Source organism: Neofelis nebulosa, chromosome 7 (genome assembly GCF_028018385.1).
Source record: "Neofelis nebulosa isolate mNeoNeb1 chromosome 7, mNeoNeb1.pri, whole genome shotgun sequence".
Taxonomy (NCBI): domain Eukaryota; kingdom Metazoa; phylum Chordata; class Mammalia; order Carnivora; family Felidae; genus Neofelis; species Neofelis nebulosa.
This window is the reverse complement of record NC_080788.1, coordinates 116,872,093-116,889,792: the sequence shown is the minus strand read 5'-3', so window position 1 is coordinate 116,889,792 and position 17,700 is coordinate 116,872,093. Positions and strand designations below refer to the sequence as shown.

The window sequence follows — 17,700 nt, the reverse complement described above, 5'->3', positions numbered from 1 at the left end:
ACATGGCAGGCTCTCAGTATTCACCATCTGCCCCATTGGGCTGCCAGCCCCTGGAGAAAGAAGGGCATCACCGCCTCCTGCATCGACATGGCTCCCTTCCCCTCCCCTTTTGAGTTCTCACTGCACTGCCACTTTCTCAATGAAGCTTCCAGGACAAACTCCCCAAGCCGCTTCAGTTAAGAAGCCAAACGGTGTCCCCTCCTTCCCTCAGCAGTCCCTTCCCCTTCCCCTCTGCTTTGTTTTTTTCTCCACTGCCCCGTGTATTGTGTTCATTCATTTTTATCATCTGTCTCTTCCTTGAGAATGTAGGTTCTATGAGGGCAGGGATTTTTACCTTCACTATCCGTAGCTGTGTCCCCAGCACTTAGAATAGTATCTGGCACATCGAAGGTGTTCCACAAATATTTACGGAGTGAAAAAACACACACAAAAGTGTATAGCACAGTGTCATAGCGGGCATTCAGTAAAAGCTGGTCTCCTTCCCCCCAGCCTTTTTTTTAATTCTAAAAGTCAGGTTGTTTCAAGCTTCCAAATAACCTCAGGTAACTCCTTAAAGTTGGAATATAGCAAACACACATAGAATCAGCCAGAATACTTGGATTCTGAATTCGTCTGCTCTGGCTGCCATAACAAAATACCACAGGCTGGGTGGCTCAAACAACGGAAATATGTTTTCTCCCTCGCCGGAGGCTACAAGTCCAAGATCAAGGTGTCAGAAGGTTTTGATTTCTGCCGAAGCCTCTCTCTCTACTTGCAGATGGCTGCTTCCTGGTGTGTCTTCACATGGTCTTCCCTCCCCCTGTCTGTGTCCTAATCTCCTTTTCTTATAAGAATGTCAGTCATTCCATCAGGACCCACCCTCATGACCTCATTTAACTAACTACCTCTTCACCTCACGTTCTGAAGCGCAGGAGGTTTACCAGTTCGACCTACACATTTGGGGGTGGGGGTGGGGGTGACCCTTCAGCCCGTAACAGTTTAGTCCTTGCTGAGCCACTGAATCCTCACATCAACCCCATGAGGTGGATGTTATTGTTATTATTACTTCTTCCATGGAACTGGTGAGGACACAGAGGCTCAGAAGGGAGGGCTGGGTTTTGTTCGGTTCGGTGTACCTAGAGGTCAGATAAACCCACACGCATCGCTCTGCCTACAGCAGTGGGTGAACGTGTGACGCTTCCCTCACCTCCTACCTTTCTACGCAGTCACACCCTGCCACAGGTGACAAGAAGAGGAGGCTCCTGGCAGTTTGTGGGTAGTTCTAAAAAAAAGGACAAGACCCATTCTGTCTGTATTGTTGCCGTTGTTGTTTCAGTGAATGGGTCATGTTCCTCGAAGAAAGAGCAAGAGCTAGAAACACACAAAGAGAAGAAAACTCTAGAACAAGCAACACTAATCTCCAGGGACAGAAAGCAGATCAATGGTTGCTTGGGGGTGGGGGTGGGGGTGGGGAGGAGGGAGAACTGCAAAGGAGCTAGAAGCCTTCAGGGGGGAGATGTAAACATTCTGTATCTTGATTGCAGTTGTTGTCCTTGTATGTACTGTTGTCAAAATCCATCAACGTGTACACTTAAACAGGTGAATTTTTTTGTATGTAAATTATGCCTCCACACGTTTGATTTCAATAGAAAAATAAACCAGTAGGCATCTCACCACGCAAAGACAACCACCATTACCATTTTGGTATGTTTATGCTGCTGGGGCGTGCGTACACACACACACACACACACACAGTCCATGTTCTGTTTTTTCTTCTCTCTCAATAACATATCATGAAAACCTTTCCATGTCAGTACGTGGAATGCTGCACTGGCATTTTTATAATGGTAGAATACATCATTCCATAACATGATCGACTTCAACCAATTCTGGGGGAAAAATTAAGATGTTTCCAATTTTTCACTATTCTAAACACTACCATGAATATCCTTGTAAGTATTTGAGCACACCCTTAACTATTGCCCTAGAATAAATTTCTCCCAGTAAAATTACTGAGTCAAAAGAAGTTCACATTTTTTAAGGGATTTGATATATCTTTCAAAAGTGCCCTCCCCTAAAAGCTACACCAATTTATGCGCCCGCTGGCCATCTCTTGGTCTTGACTGTGGACAGATCAACATTGTGGATCTCCATGGAAACAGACACAAAGAAAATCCCACCAGTGACATACCCTAAAATCCTCAAACTTTAGAAATTATTAAGGGGCGCCTGGGTGGCTCAGCCGGTTGAGCACCTGGCTTTGGCTCAGGTCATGATCTTGTGGTTTGTGAGTTCAAGCCCCATGTCGGGCTCTGTGCTGACAGCTCAGAGCCTGGAACCCGTTGGGGCACCTGGGTGGCTCAGTCGGTTGAGCGTCCGACTTCAGCTCAGGTCACGATCTTGCGGTCCGTGAGTTCGAGCCCCGCGTCAGGCTCTGGGATGGCCCAGAGCCTGGAGCCTACTTCCAATTCTGTGTCTCCCTCTCTCTCTGCCCCTCCCCCGTTCATGCTCTGTCTCTCTCTGTCTCAAAAATAAATGTTAAAAAAAAAAAAAAAAGAAATTATTGAAACCCTACAGAGTCAGTGTCTCAGCCCTAACCACCGAACTCAAGGGCCATGAAGGTGCAGGGCTGAGATCACAAGGCTCAGTTAGGAGCACCTCCGGGACTCAACTCAGGGTGGAAGCCACCCATGATGTCTGAAGGAGCACTGAGTCAAGGGCTCAGAAAAGAACTCAAGTCGTCCTAGGCTCAGACACTTTCTAACTCCTATGCCCACTTGTCTCTTTGGACCAATCTTGTTCTAGAACTCAGGGGAGCTGGGGATCCTGGGAGTTGCACATACTGCTGTGGTTATCAGTGAAAACTCTAGTTGGTTCCACCTTATTCCAATCCTTGGCTCTGCTGTTCGTGGCCCCGGGATGGTTATTTGGCCTCTCCAAGGCTCAATTTCCTCAACAGAAACGTGGAGTTAATAATTCTACTTATCTCACAGAGTTTCACGAGGATGACATAAAATAATGCAATCAGATTCATTAGCAAGGCGCCTGGCCTTAAGGAGGTGCTGATACTTGCTAAGTATCATTCTTTTGGCCCCTCGTACTTGCTACCGGCTGCAGAGGCCTGAGGTGAACAACTTCCCACCTTTCTGTTCCGTCCCAGCACCCCTACTGCTGTCTCTACAAAGGCCCAGCCAGCCACCAAGCTCGTTTTAGATCTGCCTAATGGCCACCGATAAACTAGATGAAACCTCATTCTTAGGGGAGGCCTGGCCATCCCTCCTGCCTCCAGGACCACGCCTGACAAATATAGAAGAAATTACAGGCATCCGATTTCAGGCTGCGTGTGTACATTTTGTCTGAGCCAAGCCCCAAACCCTACTTCTGCTGCTGCATCAAAAGACCATGTCTCCTCCAGGCTCCAGGCCCAGGGTAGGCAGCAATTTGGGACGCAGCCCCCTCTTATTTTTAGCCTTAAAAACCCAAAAGCCAACATACCAGCGCTCACCCAAGCGTCTCGCACAAGCTGTTGTTTGATTTGGGTTGAGAAAATGACAGAGTTCTGCACCAAGAACAGAAGGGAAAAAAAAAAAAAAAAAAAAAAGAGGGGAAAAAGGGAGTTTTCTTTTCCCTCCCCTGCCAACCTCCATCCCCCCTCAACTCCTCCCTTAGGCCTGGGTGGACCCTGCCTGGGTAATCGTCCCCTGCTATATTTAAAAACCACAGATGTGTTGGTGGAGACTTCATTTCGGAATTGCAGGCGGCGTCTCCTGAGGACAAGGGGAAAGCCGGTGCCGCGCGCCCGCCTGGCCGCCCTCCCCGCCCGCCGCCCGGAGCCCCGGACTCCGCGGAATCCAGGTCAGGACGCGCCGCCGTGTCGGGAGTGCAGCCGGCCGGGAGGCGCCCGGGCGCCGGGCTCCGGCGATTGGGTGGGTGGCCGCGGGCGAGGGCTTCCGCCCGCGTTCGGCCCCCCGGGGGCCCTCGGGCCGCGAGGCGCAGGTCCACTCGCCCGCGGCTGCTCGGGGCGCTATCTGAAAATCCCCCTCGGCGCGCGAGGATAAATATGCGCGGCTTGTCATTCGGTGCGGCTCCCTGGCTCCCAGCTGATAGGGTGACGTTCGGTTGGGAGGCTTGGAGATTGGCTTTTTGATTTGGCTTCTTGCTGCAGCTTAATGGGCAAAGCTCGCGGCTCGCCCAGAAACCAGCCCCTCCGCGCGAACCCTCCGCGCGGCGAGGCAGACACGTCCCCCGCGGTGACGGCGTGCCAGGCGGAGAGCCGGCGCGCGCCCAGCCCCGGGAAAGCCCCGGCGACGCGGCCGCGAGCCGGGGTCCCTCGGAGCCGCCAGGGCGCGCCGGGCCGCCCGCCTTCCCGCCCCTCCCGGCAGGGATCCCCCCGCTGCCGGCGGCCGGGACTCCGGGCCTCCCCGGCTCAGTTCCCGAGCCCGCGCCCCGGCCCGGGCTCCTCCGGGGGTCCTCGGCAGGGGGGGTCTCCCCGCTCCTCTCCAGGCCCCCTGCCCTGGCCGCAGCCCGCGCGCCCCGCCGAAGGCTGCGAGCCCACGAGCCCCGCGGGCGGCGGCGGCGGCCGACTGACATGCCCCGGACGCGGCTGCGGCCGGCGGGCAGCCCGCGGGGGCGATGAGCCGCTGCGGCCGCTGAGCAGCCGGGCGGCGGGGCGTCGCGCACCTTCCTCTCCCCCTCGCTTGGCCACTCCGCTCCGGAGACCGAGAGGAAACGGTGAGTAATGGGGTGAGCCTCCTGCCCTTCCCCCTCGGCGGGCGGCCGAGGCTGGGGGGTTGGGGTGCCCCCCCCCCTCCCCGGAGGGCTCTCGCTTGGGAATGCTTGTGTTAATTAAGTTATTTCTCAAGATCATTCATACGGGCTGCCTTCCTGTGGGTTTTAGTGCCTGGAGAGGTGGGGGGAGGGTGCCCCGGAAAGTGAACGTTTTGTCTGCGGAGCCCGGGGTGGGGGTGGTATTGTGGCAGAATGTGTGTGTGGGGGGGTCGGAGGTGGGGGGGGGGCAGAACGAGACGCCGGGGCATGTGTGTGCACTCGGGCGGCGGGTGCACAGCGTGGGGACCGAATGCTGCGGCGCGGGCCGGCTGCGTGTGTGCCCGTGTACCGGCCGTGCCGGGGCGTGCGGCCCTCCCGGGGCCGTGAGTGCCCGCCGGGGTCGGGGGCTAGGAGCCGAGAGCGGTCCCCCGCGGCGCGCGCCCGCGGCCCCACACGCACGCACGCGCGCGCCCAACCCCGGGACTCCGCGGCCGCGGGTCGGGAACCGCAGCCCCGGCGCACCGGCCCGCCGCGGCCAAGGGGGCGGGGAGAGAGAGGGCTTCTCCGGTCCTGGGCCCTCCCGACCGCGGGGGTCTGGGCGGGCCGCGGCCAGGTGGAGAGAAGGGAGGTGTGTAACTACCCCCGCCTCCAACACACACACACACACACACACACACACACACACACACACACACACACACCACACACGCACACACACCACACGCACGCACACAGGCCCTCTTTCGGAGGCTAGCGCTGCTCTGCAGACCCTGCCTGACCTGCTCCGAGGACCTGAGCCACTGGGGGAGATGTAGAAAGCGATTTGCTCCGGGGGTGGGGGGTGGGAAGCAGTATTTCGTCTTTATTCAGTGTGTTTTATTTTTAACCGTGGAGGGAGTGGGGGGGGGGGGGTTTAAATAGAACAAATGCCTTTAATGCAGTGCCATAAATTTACCCGCTTGCTGCCCGCCTCTCTCTCTCTCTCTCTCACTCTCACTCACTCACTCGCTGGTCTTTTCTGGCGACTGTAAAACAAACCCTGAACGTTTGGTGGTTGGGGCTCCTGGGCAGAGGGTAGAAATTGGGGCAGTTCCTCAGAAGGGCAGGCAGCGAGGCTCCGAGCCCCATGATGGTCAAGAAACACCCGAGACTGGGGAGTTGTGGGTACGTGATGGGCGAGCAGCCGGCCTGCTGGTGGGGCACCGAAAGGGAACCCTCAGGGCCTCTGGCGACCTCGTGACTTGCGGCCGCGTGTGATTAATCTTCCACAGCTGTTGTGCCCCATCCACTTGAGCCGAGCGCTTGTTTACCTCGATTTTCAAATATAGCTGCTGCGCCATGCTCTTCCTGAAATAGGGGGACCCGTGCACTCTTGGGGCGCTGGCCTTCCGCCGGCCCTTCTTTGTGCCGGCCTCCCAAGTTGGAGAGGAGCCTGCGTTCTTGTGCCTTGCACCTCCTCACCCCGGGATGATTGATCCCAGAGCCGAGGGTGACTTGGTGGGGGCTGATCACCCCAGCTTACCATCTACAAGTCCTACCCGCAGCCCCCGCCCACAGGTCCACTTCCTAGCCTTTTCCTTTAAATAAAATACAGGTATTGGGCTGAGAAGAAGCAGATGGAGTGTAAAGAAATGAACTTGGCTGAAGTCCTTCTTGAGCTTGATGGAGATAGGAAGGCTGTTCATGCAGTTTTCTGTACCCAGAATGCTTTATTGTTCTTCCAGCACCCCTAAACTCCAACCCTATTCTTGTCTCATGTACTCCTCTTCCACCTCCAGCTCTTAGTTCATTGGTTACTTCTTCCAGGAAGCCCTCCAGACCTTCTCTGACTGGGCCAGCCTCTCTCTACACTCATAACCTGAACCTATTATTTTGAAGTCTCTTAAAGATGCACATTAAATTTACTTACGTGATTGAGTAATGCTAGTCACACCTCTAGACAGGAAGCTGCATGAAGAGAGGGAACATGGCTCGTGTTTATTCACATCGTAACCCCAAGACTTCGCACTGTGCCTGGCATGCTGTAGGCACTCAGTAAATGCTGGATGAACGAATGAACTTGAAGAGCCAAGTTATCCCTCCTCTCCGCTCCTGGTCCTCTGATCTCCACTTTGGTGTCTCTTGTACTTGCCTTCCGTGGTCTCCTGATCAGAGAAAAGAGAACAAGGATAACAAACTCACCCTGTAAAAAAAACATTTCCTTCCTTTAGGCTCCTTCCTGTGCTGGAACCCTGAAGCTGGGGGAGTGTGTTCTTGCCCCATCCCTGCCCTGTCCCTGAGCCAGTCTTTGGGCATAGTTGCTGGTATTGTCCATGGTAGTCACTGGGGCATTGTTCCCTGGTCCATCCCTGCTCCCAATCTGGATTTGGGGAAATGGGTCACACATCTTGGCTTCCCTTTAAGCTACCAAGGTTAGGTGAGAAGAGAGGGCAACCCCCTTCTCACTCAAGCCTGGGGGTTTTGCCTAGAGGTTCAGATATTTGGTGAAGTTCTGAAATATATCAGTCTCCGAAAGGAAAAAGCACTCATTTATTCAATTAGTTATTTGTTCAGTAAGTATTCAACGACAGCCTACTCTGCCAGCCATTTGCCTGGTACAGAGGCAAATAAAATAGAATGGTCCTTTTCCTCATAAACACACATTCATTCCAGCAGGGATCATCAACTAGTTAACTGCAGTTACCGTATAAAGTGATTGCTTTCAGTGGAAGGTAAATCCTGGGTGTAGTGGAAGCATGTAGGGAGATCACCTCTTCTGGGGCTTAAGAAGGACTTCTAGGGACAGCCATCCCACAAAGAAAGGGTGGGTAGGGGTTGGCTTTGGTGAGAGCAGAGAAGGGAGTGGGGAGAAAGTGTTATGACCCAAGGGATCCATAGGATGGGTAGGGGTTGGCTTTGGTGAAAGCAGAGAAGGGAGTGGGGAGAAAGTGTTATGACCCAGGGGATCCATATGCAAAGGCCTAACACGGATAATGGCTCTTCCAAATGACTGAAGACAGAGGGTACAATTCTGGGAGAGGGGTTTCGAGGACCCTAGGGGCCAAACCTTGAAGGGCTTGTACTCCGTGCTAAGGAATTTCACTGTTTCCAGTGGGGGCTTTAGGAAGGTTGTTAGCACTGAAGTGCCTGCTCAGATTTGCATTTGGGAAGATATGTTGAGACTGGAATGTAGGGAGAGAGACCAAGGCAGGGAGTTGGGAGGTCTCAGTAGAAACTCTTGGGCATCTTCTGGGTGGCCTGTGAGGGAGGGGTATGGGTTCCTCATTCTGTTTTAGCCCACAAGCCGGAGCTGCTCTTCTAGGAAGACATTCCCCCATTTTCTTCAATGAGATTGGCTTGTGTTTGGTTGTCTGTGTTTTGTATGGGCACTCTAAACCCCACACTGACAAGGTGCCCTAGGGAAAAGAGAAGGAAAAGTGGCTCCAGCAGATGTAAAACACACTTCCTCGTCTACTGAGCTGCAAAGCCAGGTGATCTGCCAAAGACCTGAGATCTCTGAGGTCTGGAAGGGTAAGGAGGATTCAGATACGTATTTGGATCCATAGAGACTATTGAGCAAGATGTTTAGATAGAATCACAAGTATATGCATATGTACATGTGTATGTATATGTGTATGTGTATGTATATGTGTCGTTTTTGATAACATGGAGAGTGAATAAAGACTAATTCCAGAATCAAGCATATTTGCGGATGGTATACAGAATCACGTCTACCAAAACAGCAGCTCTGTTTCATCCTGGATGAAATGTACTGCTTTGATACTTGCCATGACAAATCATGCCTCCCTGGTCGTATGCAGGGGCGCTGGTTCGTGAGGGGCCTGGATCCCGAAGTGGGACTGGAAACTGAAATCCTGCCCTGGCTTCCCTGTGGTCGTTTCTGAAACCATTTGAGAAGAGAGGCCCCTAGAGTCGGGCACTGCTACGCTCGTCCTACAGATTGAAGGCAGGCAGTGTGCACTTGGTCAGCATTCTTCCTTTGCACCCGGACCTGCCCACTTCATTCCTCACCTGCCCTGCCACTAGTCTCGGAGTAGGAAAGGTCTCCCTTCCTCTCCTGCACGGTGCCTGGCGGCCGCCCCTGCACTGCCTTCGTCAGCTTGCCTTGTGCACTTTCTCCTCCATACTGGATCCCCTCCCTCCAACTCTTAGAATGCTCAGCAAGCGCCATCTGGAAAAGAATGTCCCTCATCCAATTCCTACCCCTTCCTGCTCCCTTTCCAGCCAGCTTTCACCAAACTCTTGAAATTTTAGAGTAAACATCTGTCTCCCATCTCGTCACCTCACTCATTCACTTAGCCCCATGCTTTCCCACTTTTCGGTACCCTCTGCTCGACTGCCGTCCGCCGAGGACTTCTCACTTCCCCAGATATAGGAACTCGTTTCTGATCTCTTTCCCCGCCATCAGGTAAGATCGACAGTTCCTTCCAGACAACTCGCCCCTCTTGGCTTCCACCACACTGAGCTCTCCAGGACCCTCAGTTCTCTAGGCGGCCCCCTTGCTCTTCCTCTCCAGGGGTCTCTCCTCCCTCGCGTTCCCCTCCCCCACTGGCCCTCGGCAGTCTCCCTCAGTGGTTGGTGCCGTGATGGTGGCTCCCCGTCACTGTAGCTCTCCACACCCAGTGTCTTGTTTCCAGCCACTTGCACGGTATCTCTGACAAGGTGCTACCTTAGCGTCTCAAACCGAGTTTCTGCTAAACTGAAATTGTCTTTGTCCTTAGAAGCTACTTCTCTTGACTTCCCACTTTCTGTTGATGGCACCATCCGACTTCCAGTCACCTTGGCTCAAAATCCCCAAGTTTATCTTTGACTCCTCTGCCTTATTTGCCTGAATATTGCTAGTGTCCGAGAAGTCCCTCCCCATCTTCTCTATCCCTACCACCCGCACCTGAGTACATCTGATAAGCTCTTACCAAATAGTAACGGTACCGGCGATAGTTACTGTTCTAGGAGTTTACCACCTGACAGATACTCGGTTGCCAAATGCTTGACTTTGATTTTCCCATTCAGTCCTTACCATACCCCGTGAAGTAGTGGCTGTTATTGTTAAACTACATAAAATAGTTTCCTGACGCCTTCCTAGCTTCACCCTCCAATTCGTATTAAGACTGGTACAGGATTGGGGCGCCTGGGTGGCTCGGTAGGTTGAGCGGCTGACTTCGGCTCGGGTCGCGATCTCGCAGTGTGTGAGTTCGAGCCCCGCGTCGGGCTCTGTGCTGACAGCTCAGAGGCCTGGAGCCTGCTTCGGATTCTGTGTCTCCCGGTCTCTCTACCCCTCCCCTGCTCATGCTCTGTGTCTCTCTGTCTCTCAATAATAAGTAAACGTTAAAAAAAAAAAAAAAAGAGAGAGACTGGTACAAGAACCCCCTCCTAAAACACCCTTCGGGGCCTGCCGTTTTTCTACACAGAAACCCTGAGGGGCCTCCTGTGTTTGGCCGCTGTCCACCTGCCTGTACTCAAGGCTCTCCACGGCCTGGTTCGCCACTGCACGTGAAGCTTCTCGCCCCACAGTTCCTATGTGGGCACCTCAGTAAACCTGTTCTTTCCTCTTCTGTGCCTTTGTTCATGGCTTCCTTCTCACCTGTTCCTCAGTGTTCCATTCCAGTGCCTCTTCCTGATGGGAAGGCTTCAGCGGAGAGCAGTCCCTTCCTCTGGATTTCAACACCGCATCTGCGGACATGCTGAAATGCAGGTGTTTTGTTTTGTTTTTCCAGGTGGCTTCCCACCCCTCTTGGACCACGTGCTTTTTCTCTCTCCCGCTCTCTGTCACATGCTGTGGTGGGCGTTTCAACGAATAAGGAAGGAGTGAATAAATGAATAACCTCCCTTACTTTTGAGGGGTCAGGAAAGGGGATCTGTCCCATTTATCATAAAAGAAGCCACTGGTGAAGTCCCCGGTGTGTCTGTTATCTCACTGGGTTTCTAGAGATCAGCATGGCCAGCCAACTCAACTCTCTGGATGTGTGGCCTACACCGGGCCCCGAGCTGGTTGAGTGTCCTGATGGCCTTCTGCTGGCACTCCTGCGCGGAGTCCCCTCCCCCTACAACACTGCGGGGCATTCACAGAATGACCAATAATGCTCTAGACCCCAAATGCTCCTGCACCGCACCCCGCTTCCTTTTCTGTCCAGGAAGGCTGTGTCTGGAGCCACGCAGACTCTGCTGAGGGTCTTTGTGGGACTGTTCTGCTCGGGAGCTTTCCAGAGGCTCTGGCCACCCCCTGCCACACCAGCGTCCTCTCTCCCCTATGACACTGGAAGAGCTGAGTTGAGCCTGTGCCTTCTGGCCCCTCAGGAGGAAGCAGTGGGGGAGTCGGCTTTGAGGGGAATCGTGACAGGAGTGGGGAGAGAGCACAGCTGACCCCCCTCCCATCCTCGGAGCCTGCCCCTGGCACCCTCTTGTTGAAGGAGGCCCAGAGTGCCCTAGAGCTGATGGTACAAGAGAACCCCCAGCCGTGGCTCAGAGAGATGATTTTGACTGCTCGCCAGAGCCCCTTTGTTCTCCATTCAGGCAATGATATGATTTAATTCCATATTTCAACATTTGAAAATTAAGAGAAATTAAATGGCATTAAAATAAATCAGGCTCCTGGAGAACGAGCCGGGGAAAAGGTACATAAAGGCAGCTAATCACCAGCTTCCCCTTGGTGTGTAGGCAGCAGGGCAGAGGGGTGGCATTCCTCTCTCCGTGGGCAACCCCAAAAGATAGAGCATGGGTGGCTTTCTCTGGGGAACAGAGAGAGGGAGGAGCAATACCCCCTCCAGCCGCCCTGGGCTTCTCACTCCCTTGACCCAGCCCTGGCAGGAGAGGTTTTCTCTTGGTCCTTTCTGAAATGACTAAACTCCTGGAGGCTTCGTGGAAGGAGCCCTCGGGGAGCCGGAGGACCAAGGTTTGCTTCCGGATCCCTTATTAATTGGCATAGAGATTCTTGGCAATTACCTGAGCCCACACGGTTTCCTCATCTGTATGAGCGATCTCACAAAAGGATTACGTGAGACCAGGTGAGCGTGGAGGCCTTTGTAAACCGTTGGCATGTAGTGTTGGCTTAAGATCTGTAGAGCGAATGATGTACCCCACGTGTTGCTTATTGTTATGCTACACACTGTGGGATAAGGTGCCAACGGGGGGGGGCCGTGGCGCAGAGAAGAAATCGTGTTTAGGGATAGCCTCAGAACTGCCGTCCAAACACTGTGTGCTCTTGTTCTTTTGAAGGAAGGAAACGGACTGCCCTGTGCGGCCAGTGGCTTTAACCGTTTACCTCTCTACCCTCCAGCTTCCCAGGAGGTTTGAAGCCCCCCTCGTTGGTGCCTCTTTCCCGTATTTGCTCAGTTCTGCAGAGGCAGCATTGATCCTCTCAGCAAACACGACGCTCACTCGGCCAGGCGCCGGCCGAGGCCCTGAAGATGCTGTCAGCAAGAAGGCGAACAAGAGGGACAGGTTTCCAGCTACCATGGGGTTTATAGTCTACGATAAACCAGTAGACAGACTAACAGAAACAATGATGATTTCAGCAGGTGATACGTGCTGTAAAGAAAACGAACCATGGTGTTCCAGAGAGTGCCGGCAGGGACGCTGGGACCCCCTTTGGATAAGGCGAGGAGGGGAAAAGCCTCTGAGAAGCTGGCATCTGAGACCTGAATGATATGAAACAGTGACCCATGGGGATCTTTAGGGTAAGGGTGTTCGAAGCAGGGAGAACAGTAAATGCAAAGGTCTTAGGGCAGGTGCGTGCCTGATGTGCTCTAGAAACCTCAGAGAACACCGCCTTCGCTACAGGGGAGTACGCAGGCAGCAAAACAGAGTGGCAGGAGGGAAGGGCAGTAAGTTAGAAGGTGAAGGCAGAAAGGGGGTGAGGAGTTCTGCAGGGAGAGAAGGTTGCGAGGGATGGCGTGGTCTGATTGAGGTTTTAAAAAGACATTTTGGGCCGTTTTGTGGAAAGTAGACTACAAGAGAAGGGGCAAGATCGGCAGCTACGGCGGGAGTCCAGGCGAGAGGTCTAATAGCGAATCTCCAGTAGCTAGAACAGAGCGTGGCACGTTATGGGCAGTACGTTCGGGAACACAAACCCGGGCTGAACCAAAAACCTGCAGCTGTGATGGGCACACAGAGACTCTTCTCACGAACCACGAGCAGAGTCAGGCTTTTCTTGGAGTCACTCTAGGATTTGAGTTCCTCCCAATGTTTTGGATCTTTAAAAAATACTTCTAATTTTTTAGCTGGCAGTATTTCACAGGGGCAATGTGCTCATGAGTTTGTTTTCTTGTCTGTGACACTGCGCGCTCATTCGAGACAGACGTGAGAAATCCCACTCCGCCCGCTCTGTGATGTTCTCAGCCAGTGTACGCAAATCCCCAAATCCTTTGCTCGCATTTGGATCCTGATCTTGGGAGCTTTTCTCTGCTGTCCTCCATGGCAGGGACCAGACCTGCTTCATCGCTGCGTCTCCAGAGTTTATCACAGTCTGGATGATCGAATGAGCAAATGGCGATGACGGTGACCAGACTAGGGAGCACCCCCATGCTTTGGTTGAATTCCAGGGCCCTCCTGCTCCCTTCCTGGAGAGTCCAGGACCCTCGCTGGCCTCATTTGCTACAGGATGTCCCTAACACAAAATGTGTATCTCAGTTCAGTGGTTTTGTGTTGATTCCTTTGGCCTCTGTGCCTTTGGGCACTGTGGAGATCCCTGACGCGGGAGGAGCTCTGCAGGGCCCTGGGGAGGAAGAGGGTGTCTGATGTGGTTTGGTTTTTGCTGTGCCTCATTTATATTCTTTCACCAGCCTCCTCTTTTCAGTTGGTCTCCAGAACGCATTGATTCTACTTTTTTTTTTTTTAATGTTTGTTTATTTTTGAGAGACAGAGAGAGCACGAGCAGGGGAGGGACAGAGAGAGGGAGACACAGAATCCGAAGCAGGCTCCAGGCTCTGAGCTGTCAGCACGCAGCCCGATGCGGGGCTCGAACCCACGGTCATGAGATCATGACCTGAGCCGAAGTCGGACGCCTAGCGGACTGAGCCACCCAGGCGCCCCAGAACGTATTGATTCTACTTTAAAGAGCTCACAGGTCCACACCTTCCACCACAGGCCCGCTCTCACTGCCTTGCTTCGGGTTCTGCCCCCCTCATACTCAGATGCCTTGGGAGACTCTGGACTCGTCTTCCTGCCTCCCGTCTTTCCTTGCTTCTGTTCATCTACCTGGTTTCCCCGCTGTCTTCGTGCTAGGCCTCCTATCCCGAGGAAAAACATCAGTCTTGTCCCTCCTGTGATTGAAACACTTTCAGCGGTTCCCCGTTGCCGCCGGGATAATGCTCTAATTCCTCGGCCGGGTGTACCAGGCCTTTTGCGAACGATTTCTTGCTTATCTCTGCAGCTTTGCTCCGGTGCCCGGTTCCTTCAGCCACACTGCTCACCCTCATTCAGGCTGCCGTGCTCGTTAGCACAGGCTTTCTATTTCTTTGAGAAACACTGGCTTCCACCCAGTTAACTCCTGTTCCTTCTTCAAATCCTACATCTCAAGTGGCCTGGTTCATGAATCTGGCCCTGATGATTCCGGGCACAGCATGAGGCCTCCCTTCCTCCGTGCTCTCTTGGCACATTGCACAGGCTTCCAAATCTAGTACTTGTTTTGTTGTAATTATTTGGTTTTCTGTCACTGGCCTCAAGTGAAGTGGGTGCTCCTCACAGGGGATTATTTTTTGTTCATACTACTCAGACTTGAAAAACCGTGCTCACAGCATCCCCGACAGATGGGATGCTCCATATGAACACTGCCAAGAGTGGGAGAAATCACTGGATCTTATGCTTTCTATTTTCGCACAATTATTCAATGTATCTATTCATTCAGTAAATAGATACTGAGTAACTACTATATGCCAGGCACTGATATAGGCACTGAGGATATAGAAATACCAAAGGGATAAAAATTCCCACCCTCTAGGAAATTTTATTCTAATTTTTCGGAGTGTGCAAAAAAAAAAAAAAAAAACAAAACAAAACGAGGTGGGCACAAATCAGAGTAATTTTCATAACTCTGTGAAAGTCAGCCCATGGCATGCCGACTGGGTTTCATAAAAAATGCATGCATGCGTGAATGAAAGAATAAATGAATGAGCAAGCTAAGAGACCGTGAGGAAACAAGTGTGGACAAGCCAACTAAGCCATCGTCGCTGAAAGGGAAAATAACTAGAAATCTGTCCTGCTGGCAATGGAAGAGCAGCGTCATTTTTTCCTATGAAAATGGGAGGGACCTCTGGATCTTTTCTGTTTCCTCAGTAAACGTGTAAACCAAGCAGACGGCAGGTTTCGGGAGACACAGAGGGAAAGTCTACTTGGATGGGTAGGCAATCCTTGGCAAGGTGTGAAGGCAAGAGTCCAGGAGTGTGGGTTATCTGTCCGGGACACAGAAAGACTTTGTGCTACCCATTGTATGTCACAGCTCACTATACACTAAGAGTTCTTCTCCTGGTCCAAAGAAAGTCTCTCATGGTCGGAATCCCTAAGACACAAATGTCATGGTCAGGCTGCATTCCTGTCTTCTCTTCCAGGATTTTCAGCCTTGGTTGTACCTCAAAATCAGGCAAGGAAATTTTAAGGCACTTCAATATCTAGGACTCCCAGAGAGTCCAGAACTTAGGTTTGGAGCTGGATCCAGGTGTCTGTATGTTTTTAGAGCTCCAGAGTTATTCTAATGCACATCCTTCTTCAGCATGTGGTCCTAGTTCCATCATTGCCTCCAGCTCGGTGGGGGCTGGGGGGTGACTTAAAGGCAGATGCAGATCCAGCAGGGGGAGAAACAGAATTTCGGAGGGCAAAGCCTTTCCTCTTCCCACGTCTCCGGCCCACTCTCATTGTTTATGACATCCCAGACCTGCCAGAGACTTGCAGAGGGCAAAAACTTCTGGCTTCTACAGAGTCCGGTAAACCTTAGAATCATAGAATCAATGAGCCCTTGAGTCGTAGAATTTTAGGCAAAGAGGCAGAGAGGATGTCAGAGGTCACGTGCAACCTCTTTGTCCTATCAGTAGAGTTTCACTGAGTGTGGCCACTTGTCCTAAAACAGAAAAGTAAAAAAAATAAGGCTTCCCAATATAGAGTTGAGGTCCCTCAGGGAGTTTCCATGAGGGTGTAGAAGGTGGAGGAAGAGGGTTTTGTCGGGGAAGGTTTTCCAAAGGAGGTCGAGGGTTCTGGGACCCGAGGTTCTTGACTTATGGGCTCCAGATTCCTACCCTACTTTTCCACCATCCCTCTCATCCCCTGGGGTTGGAAAGCAGATTTGGGCATTGGACATACCAAATTTCATAGCCTAGTAGTGCTCATCTGGTGGACTTTGGGTGGGTTATTAATCTTTGAGCCCAAATCCTCTCATTTCTAAATTTTTAAAAAATTATATATGTTATTTTTGAGAGAGTGAGCAGGGAAGGGGCAGAAAGGTGGGGAGAAGAGAGGATTTGAAGCGGGCTCTGTGCTGACAGCAGAGAGCCTGACATGGGGCTCGAACTCACGAACCGTGAGATCATTACCTGAGCCGAAGCCGGATGCTTACCCAGCTGAGCCACCTAGGCGCCCCTAAATCCCCCCATTTCTAACACAGATAATAATACGTGTCTTATCGTGGGGTGCTTGGGTATGAAATAGCAGCCATAAAAGCACTTAATGCAGTTCTGGCCATAGAGCTGGTCCTTGATGGATAGATATGATTATTGTTTTTGTTGTCATTTTTAAGATGGTGTGTGCAAAGCATGAGGTGCGTAGGGCCTGCTGGTGCCCTACTCCCCCCGGGGAGGCTGCCACTTCTGGTGCGACGGCACCGAGGAGAACGTCAGCAGGGTCCCAGGGGGTTTCCTGTGGTTTGGATGTTATTACGAATTTGACGGTCTTCAGGGAAGGCAAATACGACAAGCTCAGGAGATCGGAGAAGCAAGAACGGTGAGATGCCATACCACGTACTACTGCGAGGTTCTCTCTGTCATGAAGCCGTGCTGCATTGCAGCCACTGCCCTCGTGGTTTGAGACAGCTGGGAGTGACCAACCTGAGGGCTTAGAGCAGCACAAGTAAAAGATCTTCGTTCCCGTGGCATCATTGCAATCACTCGCTCTTGTAATTGCGTATTTGCTGCCCTCCCTCACCAGAAGATAAAAACGCTGTAAGGGTGGAGAGGTGGTGTAGCTCATTCGTGGCTGCACTCCCACTCACTAGCACAGAGCTTGGCCCCAAATGGGCATTCAAAGAGCAGTTGTTTAAAAAATGGATTTGATCCAATGTGCTTTTGGCAGATCCAGAAGGTAGGCTCTCCTTGACTCTTTCTTTGGGCCCCCCCTTTCCTACTGTCCTCCCTCAACCTACCCTCTCATACTCTCAGGGCTCCATGGGAGTCTGAATCCTGTGCCTGGTTCTCACAGGGCTATGGGCCAACCTAACCTGAATGTGTCCCTTCGGTTCCCTGCCCGTGGAGAGACAGGCCTGCCTGCAGTCGGGGCACCTTTGTCAAAGAGGACCTACGGAGACCATCCAACCCGACGTGAGTTTTCTGGACGAGGAAGCTAACCCCCTGAGAGGTTCACTGACTCTTTGAATTCTTACAGCTTGTGGAAAAAGCTCTTGTCTCCTGCTTTCAAATCTGGGGCTCTGTCAGTGCTCCAGGCTGCCTTGGAGTATGGAGAACTGCCAAGCTCATGCACACCCAGAAAGGCCTACCCCATCCTTCCTGGGCCCTTGCTCAAAGGGGTCCCCAAATCCAGGGTCCGTCCCAAGCCAGTGGTGGACACCGTATGTCTCGGAGTCGGGCTGCCAGTACTCAGATGCTTAGTTTTCTACTTACTGTGATTTTTAGGCAAATTACTTAATCTTTGGGAGCTCAAATTAGCTTACCTGCAAAACGGAGCACGATGATGATAGCAGCGCCTTCACCGTGAAGATTCAAAGAGATAATAATGCACAAAATCCAGCACCATTATGTT

The 17,700-nt window shown here is 52.4% G+C and overlaps 1 protein-coding gene across 7 annotated transcripts in view; it reads left to right on the top strand.

Annotated features, from left to right (window-relative positions):
• Positions 1 to 3,727: 3,727 nt before the first annotated feature.
• The window catches only part of SLC8A3 (solute carrier family 8 member A3), a 147,600-nt gene continuing 133,627 nt past the window's right edge, over positions 3,728 to 17,700 (top strand). Inside the window, exon 1 of one of the 7 annotated variants that reach the window (XM_058739486.1) lies at positions 3,728 to 3,834. The gene's annotated coding sequence lies outside the window, so the exon portion shown is untranslated. Of the gene's footprint in view, positions 3,835 to 3,991; positions 4,711 to 17,700 lie in introns of those variants that run through there. The other 6 variants (XM_058739488.1, XM_058739489.1, XM_058739485.1 and 3 more) reach the window with 6 other exon arrangements.